Genomic DNA, 11239 nt, shown 5'->3' on the forward strand with positions numbered 1-11239 from the left:
ATGGCAGATTACCAGCTCTGGGTGTATTTTAATGAGTTTACTGGAATCACTAGAACCTTTCAGATAAGTGAGGCTAGAGGTAAGAACAGATTCCCAAGGGCATAGCCCTCAATACCCAATTGCCTCTGAAAGACAGCCCAGTTAGGCTCCAAACCCTTTTGCATGCATCTGAAAAGTCCTCTGGAGGATCCAGATTCCCTAGACAGTTCCAAAAAATCTCAACACCTAATCCTGTCAGGAAAAATAAGGTCACAGAATCATTCCATCTGGAAGGGACCTCAGAGCATCTCTGTCTCGCCTCCCACTCAAAACGGCTTCAGCAGTGAATCCAGACCATATTTCCCAGGGCTTTTACAGTTCCAGAAAACCTCCAAGACGGATTGCACAGCTTCCTCCAAAAAACTGTTCCACTGCTTTGTTATGCTTTTAGTGACTTTTTTCTTTTTATTTACATCAGACCACCTGATTCAATTTATGACCAGTCTTTTGTTTTCTTGTCCTGCACCTCTGAGACCCTGGCTCCATCTTCTGCTGTTAGGTCCCCCACCATCCTTCCTTCCCTCCAGGCTGAGCAAGCCCTTGACCCTCAGCCTCTTCTTCACAGGGCTTCTGCTCCAGCCCCCAAGGAGTTCGATGGCTTCTACTGAACTCACTCCAGTTTAATCCATTCTTTCCTGTACCAAGGGACACAAAACTAGATGAAGTAATCAGTTGCTCATCAGCAAGTAATATCTGTTATTATACTCAAACATAGCACACGCTTATTGCTTACAAGCAAGAATATCACTATACAAAGAGAGCCATGTATCCATATACCAGCTGCGGGTGTGTATTCCTATTTCATTTTCACAACAGTTTTTAAACTTATTGCAATTGAGTTATAGTAAAGATTTTAAACACTTCAGGACCAACGAAGCAGGCTAAAAATTAATCGAAGTGTCTTAGCTGAACATTTCTTGACGCTTAATGGACAATGGCTCAAGTCTGCATTGTGCTGAAGTTTATGCAGACTTTTAGATCAGCATAGAGGGAGTAGAGGCTGCTTGTTAAGTGCTGTCATTTTGACTTGGTCGTATTTTTACATCCCCCTGTTGTAAACAACTCTACAAGGTGATGGTCAATAGCAATTCAGGCCCAGTTCCACTATTGTTTTAGAAGCATCTTGTGTTCATTGTACCTGATGGCTTCCAGTCTGAATGCTCTCAAAATATGTACAAATTTAATCAAACTGTTCGTCGACAGCTTTAAAAGAAATAATGGCTTTGTGTTTGTGCTTTGGTCATAAAAACATTATTCAGTGACAAACATTCTAGAAGTCCCATAAAAAACAATCCCCTAGTATAAATCAAAGAGGGTAAACCTTGCAAAGCAATATCACTGATGTCTATTATCCAGATATGATAGATTAGCTGCTTACCCCAACCTCATCTAAGTGCCAATCTATGGTGCACAATACAAGCACATTTGTTTCTAAAAATAGCAAAGAAAATAAGTTGGACAGACAAAACCTGCCACCTTTGTCCTAATAATACTTCACATCTGAATCAGAAAGTTCTTAAAGAGATAATATGGTACAAAAAAGCTGATTAGCAACATCTATGGCTCCTACGAGGCACAAAAAAGATGCAAGGAAAACACATTGCAACTTAGTATTTGATTAATTAGCATGAGCAAAGCAATGGTGCTGTTGCAGACATCATTAAGTGGTTTCTGTACTAACAGGACATTGAGAAATCATAACTCTTGACATTTTATCTAGATAAATAAAAAGGTGTTTGATCGGTAGCTTTGTAGATATTTAATAGCCTTAACTTACATGTATATTGGGAAGGAAGGATTACCCACACATTTGATAATTTAAGCTCCAAACAGTTTCGACCCTGGATTATACGTCAAAATTGTGTATGCTCTCCCCTTTCATAAATCCTGTATTTTATATCGCCACAATCTCAGCTATAATTCTCAGGGATGAGCAAGCCCAAATGTACATTATACTCTGTTAACTGAAAAGAGGCTTCAGCATCAAGTTTTATACTCTTATAAAAATTAGAAATGTCTAAGTTTCAGTGTGTGAAGATATATCTCCTTCAGTTGCTGCCTACAGCTTGCTATAACCTCATGGCAAATTCAATATCTTGCCACTTTCTAAAATGTAAACTTCATTCTTAAGGGAATAGTCGAAGCAGACAAAAGTACAATAGATCTTTACTGAAATGAATACAAACTACACCTCATGGACAGAACAATATTAGTATTGCTTAGAGGGTCTCATGTGACATTTCCAGACAAACCTTCCTCAAATCCATTCCAAAAGTTACAGGAAACAGCTGTATTTATGGTGAAATACCTTACAAACACAGAAACCTTTTCCACAGGTTTCTTTTCTACTTGTGCATTACTTCACTGTTGTAATTTGGATTTTTGCCACAGACAATTTTTTATGAAGTGACTAAAAATCAAATATTAAGGTGTTAAGGGGAGAAACCATCATTTCAGCACAGGAACAGCTATATGCCATAGTTGTAGATTTGTTTCTTTGGGGTTTTTTTTTCTGTCTTTCTCTTGGTCTTCCTACAATAAATTTTTATTTTTTAAATACCAGCTAGTTTAAATCAAGAGTGATGAAAATCTGAGAAATAATGAAGTCAGTATCAAAGGAGGGAAGAAAACAGGCACTATCAGGCATCTGGAGGGGTAAGGAAAAAAAGAGTCAAGTTATTGCTGCCAAGGGGAGCAAAACAACAAAAGAAACACTTTTACAGGACTCCATGCTTCAGTTCTTTCACAGAACAGCTTGATTTTTGTTCCAGAGCAAAATTTTTTTGCTTTTGGCTTCTTGCTTCTGTAGTTTCACAAGTAGCACTTTTCATTGCAGTCTAAGTTATTATATTGACTGGTGTCTTTTTGGTTGAAGTGTAGTGTAAGCTGTGAGAGCTGAAGAGATCGCTCTCTTGATTTTGCTGAGTGGTGGACCGGACCCTTCACTCCTGGTAGCCTAGTCCCAGACCTCAAGGGAAACCTAGTGACCTATTTCAAACACATGCAAAAGCTATAGCCACACTTTTTAGGGTGATATTAAGCCTGAAGATACCAAAAAAAATACCAGAATAAGTCCACATTTTTATGCTGTTACCTTTACACAAAAAATCTTACATTACACATTTACCTCTTTACTGATCCGTAGCCAAATGCCGAATCAGATACAAATAGAAGGACCAGATTTAGAAAAGGACTTTCACATATCAGACAAGTTTTTCTACATTCAAATTTAGAATTTGCAACAAAAATGTTGGAAGACACCTTTAGAAACTTATCTTTGATAATGGTTTTAATGAAAGCAAAGAAACAGAATACATAATACAGAAACTGAAAAAAATAGATGGATGTTTTTTCTGGAAATCTGACCTCAGTTAATAACTTATTACTAGTCTCTTTTTTTTTCCCCTGGGGCTGAGTCTTAGATGGAAAAGAGTCCATTTGGTTTTTCACCAAATGCAAATCTGACAAGGAGAGTAATCTAGTTTATTTTATGGGTACATATCAAATACAATGAAGAAAACCTTCCTGAACACAAAGGCAAAAGCACACACTCACAAAATTTGGAACTAAATCTTAAAACCAAAATTGAACAAAATATGTTGGAGACATATTGGTGACAGAACTTCTTCATTTCCTTTTTAACTAGAAGTAGGGGGGAAAAAATCATGCTATCAGGATAAAGATCACTTTCAACATTCTCAGGAAGGAGTGAAACAAAAATGTTGCTCTCCAATGACAAGTTTAGGATACTATTTTCCAGGGTAACTTTGTTAACTCCTCAAATTGGAGGAATTGCTGAAAAAAAGCCTAATCTTTTTAGAGCATGAGTCATGAAACTTCAGTTAAGTGCTTTCAGCCCAGCCTGGTCCTCTGCACTGGTAAGATCTGACAGGGTGCTTTGGTGCGGAATTACACCAGATTTTGGCACTGCCATGTAGTCAAGTCTGAATAAATCAATGGAATTTATATTTATGCTTAAAATTATGCCAAAGTGATTTCCTCAATAAAGCCACAATGAACAACTTATTATCAATATGCATTAAAAAGATAGTTCATATTATAAATTACTATTTTACCTTTATGATGCATTGAAAGAGTACAGTACTTTGCCAGCCTTGATATATTAAAATGCCCTCATAAGTTGTATTAAAATAGCTTTGTGAAGCATTCATAATATAGTATAATACTCGTAATGCCTAACAATAGGTGATAGCCTAAAACATAAAAGCTTTTCTAAACACGTCAGAAATGGTTTTTAGCATTGGATGTTCTGGTCTGATAAGACACTCCTGCACTAAGGCAATCAACAGAAATTAGCAATTGACATGAAAATTACTGTACAAGAAATTGTGTTGGGTTTATTTCCCCCCACTCTTTCATTATGCCTTTGCATACTCTATAAACAGATTAAAGAGAAAATTCACAACTAGGAGAGATTGAACAGCAGGAAAATATTTTCCAGAATTAGCCAGAAGTATTTTTAATTCTGAGAAAGATTTGATACTTAAGAATAATGACATAAAAATATCTCCTCTTTTCAATCTTTTATTTGAAAACATGTTCAGCTGGTATTCCATGCAAGTCAGACTTGAACTCATTGAACATATCCTTTGCAATGGTTACGATCTCTGCCAAGCTCAGTTGTGGCACTGAACTTGTTCTGCTATTCCTTTTTTTATTTTTAATAATTTTTATTTAAAATTATTATAAAATAAAAAATAAAATTATAAAAATATAAATTAAAAATAATTAAAAATTATTTTTATCTATGCTATTCCTTTTTTTATTTTTTTGCTATTCCTTTTTTTATTTTTATAAGATACATGTAAAATTATTTACATATAGGATAATGTAGAATAAATTATGGTGGGGTAAGAAAGAAAGTTTGGAGGTTTGTTTCTTTTTTTAATCAAAAACAGTTTGTGACTGTTACTTTCAATGAAGCCACGTATCCCAAGTGAGTTCTGAGACACTGAGCATGCGGCACATGGAGTACTAGAAAATAATGCTAACACCGCCTTGAAGAGATTTATGTTGTTGCTTATTTATTGTTTTTTACCTTCTTGGGAGTTTTGTTTGATACCCAGTTTCTGTACCACTGTACAAGATATTCAGGCTGCTAAGGGCGTCTGATACAGTTTTGAATTAAACAATTTATGCCAAATCTAAAATGTATTTCATTTTTAATTGTCAAATTAAACCCATTCTCTCTTGTTTTCTTTCTGAGAACAAATGCACAGTGCACTCACTCTGCATGCTGACAGGTTTTTGGCTGCTTGTAAATCCTGAAAATATTGATCAGTTAAAAATATTCGGATGCTTGCATCCCTCTATTCTGCTTACCACAGCCATTCTTTCCTGGTCAGCTAGGAGGGCACCAGCAATTTTGTTATAATGATAAATGACCCTCATAGACAGGTCACTCTTTTTTACCTAAAGCCACAATTTGCTCCTTCCTTTAGGTCACAACCTGATTTCTCAGGGTGACAGATTTATTACTTTCTTTGTGTGCTAAAAACCAAATCACCAACAATTGCTCAAAATACAGTCCTGTCACAATAACCGTAAGCACTTCCCAGCCAGAATGATGCAACACAAGAGGTTTTTTTCCTGTTTTCAAAGCAGCAAAATCACTTGTATGTTTACCACAGCTGTTGTGAAGAGCCATTTGGCTCATTTCATTATACGCAACAACATGTCCAGGTGACTCCCCAAAGAATAAAATATTAAAAACATTATTAAAAGCACCATTAAGTCTTTCATAATAAGAGATGCCACTTTTTTTAAGTGAGGGTCATGAAAGAGTAACTTCAGACTGGCCTGTCTGTGGTTGTGAAGAAGAGCCTTCTGGGTGGAAGTAGTAAAAATATGTTTGCCAGAAAATAAGTGAGCTTTATGGGCACTTCTATCTCATCCCCAGTATCTGGACCACTGGGGAAACTCAGCATTATTCTCCAGTAAAAACTGTATTTTTAGTTTCCTAATATGTCTCCAGGAAGACTCTTTTCTGATTACTCTAGATAACACAATGGTCTCAGGATGCTGATCCCATGCAATGTCACAGAAACTAAGACCTCTTTTGGATTTGAGTAAAATCCAGTTCCTCAGTCCTCAAAAACCTTGGTCCAGCTACAGTTCCCCAAATGGAAAATTCAGTATGACTAGAATAGGGCAGGAAAGGAGTACTCAAGCAGAAGAACTAAATGAGACTCGGTGCCTACTTCCCACATTACACACTAAGGGACATTGACTGACCTTCCATGAGCATGGCTGGAAGACAGGTGTACCAGAACTGGCAACTCAAGGAACAAAGTCACGAGTAGCCCTGGACCAGGGAAGCATGACCAGAACCTGCCAATATATAAAATAGAGACATTCAGGATCTACACTACTCCAGTGCAGAATCAACCCATGTCCTCAGAGTCCACAACGTATCCACCACATTAACAGCATTTAATTTCTTATCTTCAACCTCAAAATATTAAGTCTTGCAATATTAACTATTATGTTGGGACAGTATATATTTTATAGGAATACAGGAACGGCCAGGAAGCAAGCGAGTGGATGGCCAAGACTACGAGTTTTGGACCAAAAATAGCAAGTAGACCAGCTGTTACAGAAATAACGCTTCTGTAAAAGATTACGCTGTCTTGTGAGAATCTCATTTAAAAGGCAAAGAAAGAGCTGAGCTACAACGCAATGTGCCATTTTTTATGAAAACAGTCATCTTTTGAAGAAAAATGTTAACTTGGAGTCTCACATCCATAACGGTCTTCCTGGTAAGACATCAGACCACAATCAAAAGAACTAAGTTGCTTCCAGTCTCATTCGAGCTTGGTAAAGTACTTCATCACTTCGTACCTAGCCCCATCCAAAACCCAAAACATAACACTTTCTTTTACCTTCACATCCTCAGATGACAAAAACCTCCAAGCAAATCCTAATAGCTTACATACGTACTAATAGCTAGCAAAACAGGGACACAGATTCCTTTGGATGCCTGGATGCTAGTTCTATACAACCAAAACCAACTAATAGGACAGTAGAGGCAGGCACTTTCCAGGCAGGCTTCTTTCCTGAAGCAGCTTGCAAATAGACAGGTTCTTCTCTTACGAACCTTTTCATGACTCTGATATTAAGAACAGTTTAATTATATTTCTCAAAGGTTTGCAACATTTTGTCGTATAAGATTCATCATCTGCTTTCAGCACCCCTTTAATGTGATGCTGATAAGGGTGAGTCTTTGTGAAGAAAGGCACTAAAACATTCAAGTATCACCAGTTCTGAAAATGTTCAAATCATTCCGAGATATGTGATTTGGCACAGCTGAAGTTCTATACTACTGCAATTGAGCTTCAGCCCTATAACCCTCACACAGACAAAACTCCAAGGTGTTTTCCCACATAAAGACAAGGGAAGACAGTCTGCACAGCGTACATTTTATAGTCTGTAAACTCCTGAGGCTGGTCTGACCAAAATTCTCATTTTACTGAGTTCTAAATCCTGATTATTTCAGTTTTTTAGCTCATAACAATATACTTTTTACAGAGCTATTGTCCTTATACTGTGCGATGTTTGTGATATTATGCCATTAAACACACACTGTAAACATCTACTGCTGGTTAATGCATAATTTAATAGAACAGCTTTTGATAACCTGCATGTAGTACTGTAGAGTTCATAAGGTAGCAGATACAAGCACGAGGAAACAAACGAAGCAGAACTATTTCATTTAGAAACTAGTGCATCCTTTGGAATAAGTGCCAAATAAGATCGCTGGAGTGAATAGCATAGCTGAAACTTATCAAAAGAGAGACTCCGGCAGGAGCAAGTGCTAAGAGAGGTACAGCAAGCATTAACAGAGAAAGCAATTAAGTGAGGCTGAGGAGAAGAAAAAAAATAGAAAAAAGAAAAGAAAGGGCTTCTTGGGGTAAAAGACCTGCTTCTGTATATCAATTTGAATGCCATTAAAAGTCAAAATATACTGAGCTGGAGAAACTCCTGATTTTCAGTGAATAACTGACATTATGTCCCAGTCTTTTGGGTACAAATAGAGACACTCTGGTCCTGTACAGTTTGGGTTTTTTTATCTATCCGTGCTTGATGTGCACGTGGGGATCCCAAGGTGTCTCACAAGATCTGGATATAATGCTCACTTGATCCTATTACTCATTTAAAATGTACTTGTTTGCAAACATGATCCTTTTCTTGCCATTTCACAACAGATTTCCTTGCTCCTGAGCTTTACCTTGCACATAGTTTGCAATAAATACAAGCACCATCTAGTTGCTTTTAAGGAATTTAGATTGCCCTCCCAGCTGCAATCTTGTACATACATATGTCTGCCTCCAGCTGGCAACCCTCCATTTCAGAAGAGCCACATAATGAACACAAGTTGTTTCCATTTCTCCCTGATTATTCTAACGAGTTTGTCTTCTCTGAGATATCTTCAATAAAAATAAAATCACACAATCCTAAAACATGCAAGACTCCCACTAACTTCCATAGGAGGTCTGCCTAAGAAGCGCATGGACCTGGGATATAAATACTCAGAAGCAAGATCTATCCACACCATACTTACACTCTACATGAGAATACAGGTGATAAGTAGCCTAAAAAAAGTCTACTTATCTTTACTGATATGTAATGAAGACTATTTTCTCTAAAATGCTTTTGGTATTGTTGAAAGAAATTACTACCTTTTCAAACCTATCCCCTGAAAGAAAAGAACATAAAGTTAGTGATCATTAGCCAGCTTTATTCTATTTACTGAGATAAGGTTTATAGCTCTGATATGAGACAAAATTCTCTCAAGACAGCTCACACTAACCTTTTAACATAGAAAGTATCAAGATACTAATAGATGCTGTCCTATTATGGCAGCTGCTGCAGGATAGACTGACTAAAGGAGCAAAAAGCAACTGCATTGTGCTCTGTTGTGTCAGTTTATTGTCACTGGACCTCTTTGCAGATAACTGTTTTGCAAGCTATAAGAAGACATGAAGTTGAATCTGCTGCTTTACTTTAGCCTGTCTCGCCCATATTTGTACAGGTCACATTCAGTGACTAAATTTCTTTCATTTCTCACAAAAAAGGCAAAAAGGTTCATTCTACTTCAGATTTTCCCTTTCCTTCTCATCAGGTTAACATGTGAACACCTAAACAAGGTGCTTTAAACTAGTAAGTAAACAAGCCTTCCCACCTAGAGTCACCAGAAGGAGAAAAATCTAATGACTTGCAAGCTGTTTGAACACACAAAACTATAGGGAGCTGCTCACCAGAGTTCTAACAAGCATCTCAAAAGCTCATCTGCCAGACCCTCTCATGATTACAAGCCGGAACGTGCCCATTAGGCTCCGAGGAAAATAAAAATCATACTGTTGTACCAATACAGTGGAAAATGCTAAATTTCTTTGCATGGGTGCCAGCCAGCACAGCTGCTAGAACAAAATTTAATGTTCAGAACAAAATCACCGTGCTGTGACCTCATTCTGAACATAGCTGTTTCCGAATTGAAGGGATAGAGACACAGAAGAGGAGAGTAAGCATAGGGGCCTGCCCTGCTCCCACCTTTGCTCTGCGTGAAGCAAAACTGTGCCTGCTAATCCAGATTAAAGAAATTCATGCCGCTACATGTATGGACAAACTTTAAAACAGATTTCCCTCAGCTAAACTTGCTTCTGAAAATTTCAGGAATAACGAACTAACATAAGCAGAAATAACCCTTAGGAATCACCTATACGCAAGGCTTTTTACCAGTTTAACTTGCTTAAATGGAAACCTTGGGAATTACTGGCATCAGGGGAGAGAAGTGCAATGACAGAAACCTAGAGGCAAGAACAATCCTGTGGCCAAAGTTGCATTTTTGTTTGCTCCCAACAAGCCTTCCCCAATGTTTCTGGTTTTTTCCTGTTGACTCTGAGATCACTTCCTCATAAGGGTGACTGTGCCTCTTTTTTTTTTAGGAATCCAAGAGAGACAAGGAAGCCACTGGTTAGAGAATTCTGGCAGCCAGAATCACGGGATTCCCTCCCTGACTTGGCTTATACATCACTAAATTGTTGATAGTCTTGCTCACTGCTTCCCTTCCTATTACAAAGCTTCTTGTAGTTTAATTAAATGTTTACCAACCTATTTGCAATCTTCACATAAAGGCCCAAAGAGTATTACTCAGTTAACAACTCTTGAGATCAGGAATGGCAAGGATTTCTCTCAGTTTACCTGTTTCAACCAAAAAAAAAAAAAATCTGTATTAGTGACAAGACAGACAAGACAGATAAAGTTCTACTCACCTCAGTTCAACTACATCGGAATAAGGACAAACACACAAATGCCACATCTTTCTAAAGCATGTTTTCTAACACCGTGTTTTGCTGCACTTAAAGTAAAATAGGTAATTTTGTGTTTCCGCAACAGACTCTCAAACAAGTGTGAGGGATTTTCACTCAGATTCTCAGTTTTGATTATGTGCACAGGGCTACCTAATGCTTAACCCACATCTGTAACAATGCCTGAGAACAGCTCAGCTGCAGAGAATGAACCACAGACATTTGCACCTATGAATATCAGCTGCTACTTTTAGCTAAAGCACACATTTCTGGCATTATCACCAGGACCCAGCAGGACACACACTATTTGATTGCACAAGACACCTACATATGCCTTGTGGAGCCAGAATGGTGAAATCCCAGCAGAGAGAGAGATAACCACCAAATGAAAACAGTAGCAGATTTAAATGCCTGCATGCATGAGAAGAGGCAGCTTTATCAAGGAAAACAGAGGTTTTGGCAGGACATCCCAGAACATACCACTTCCCAGCCTCCACCCCCCATTTAACTTTTGTATGCCCACCCTTTAAGGGCCTTAGTCAAAAATCACTGATGTCAATAAGCTTAGAGACATAGAATCACTTTTCCATGAAGGATCAAATCACACCAGGTACTGACCCATCACACATTTGCTGTTGGCTTTGTGCACGCACAGGGCAGTTACTATGAATCTGTCACAGATGCTTATTCCTGAGATGATGTAGTCATGCATATCAGAAATTAGAGTTTTGGCTTCTATTAAATGATCTAAAATTCAAGTTCTGTGCAAGAAGTTAAGTTTCCGAGATGCAGCCCAACTAAATCAAGCTGAATCAGACTGCTCTTTCTGTATGTCAAGCGCTAGTCTGACACCGGATCCTTTCACTTGGACT

General features: G+C 37.8%; 1 long non-coding RNA gene across 1 annotated transcript; it reads right to left on the reverse strand.

Annotated features, from left to right (window-relative positions):
- Positions 1-525: 525 nt before the first annotated feature.
- On the reverse strand, positions 526-10616 carry LOC141747965 (uncharacterized). Its single transcript, XR_012588869.1, has 3 exons — positions 10171-10616; positions 6295-6390; positions 526-674 (listed from the first exon to the last, which is right to left on the reverse strand). It is a non-coding gene; the product is annotated as an uncharacterized LOC141747965 (long non-coding RNA).
- Positions 10617-11239: the final 623 nt, after the last annotated feature.

The sequence above is a fragment of the Larus michahellis genome, chromosome 8 (genome assembly GCF_964199755.1).
Source record: "Larus michahellis chromosome 8, bLarMic1.1, whole genome shotgun sequence".
NCBI classification, from domain to species: domain Eukaryota; kingdom Metazoa; phylum Chordata; class Aves; order Charadriiformes; family Laridae; genus Larus; species Larus michahellis.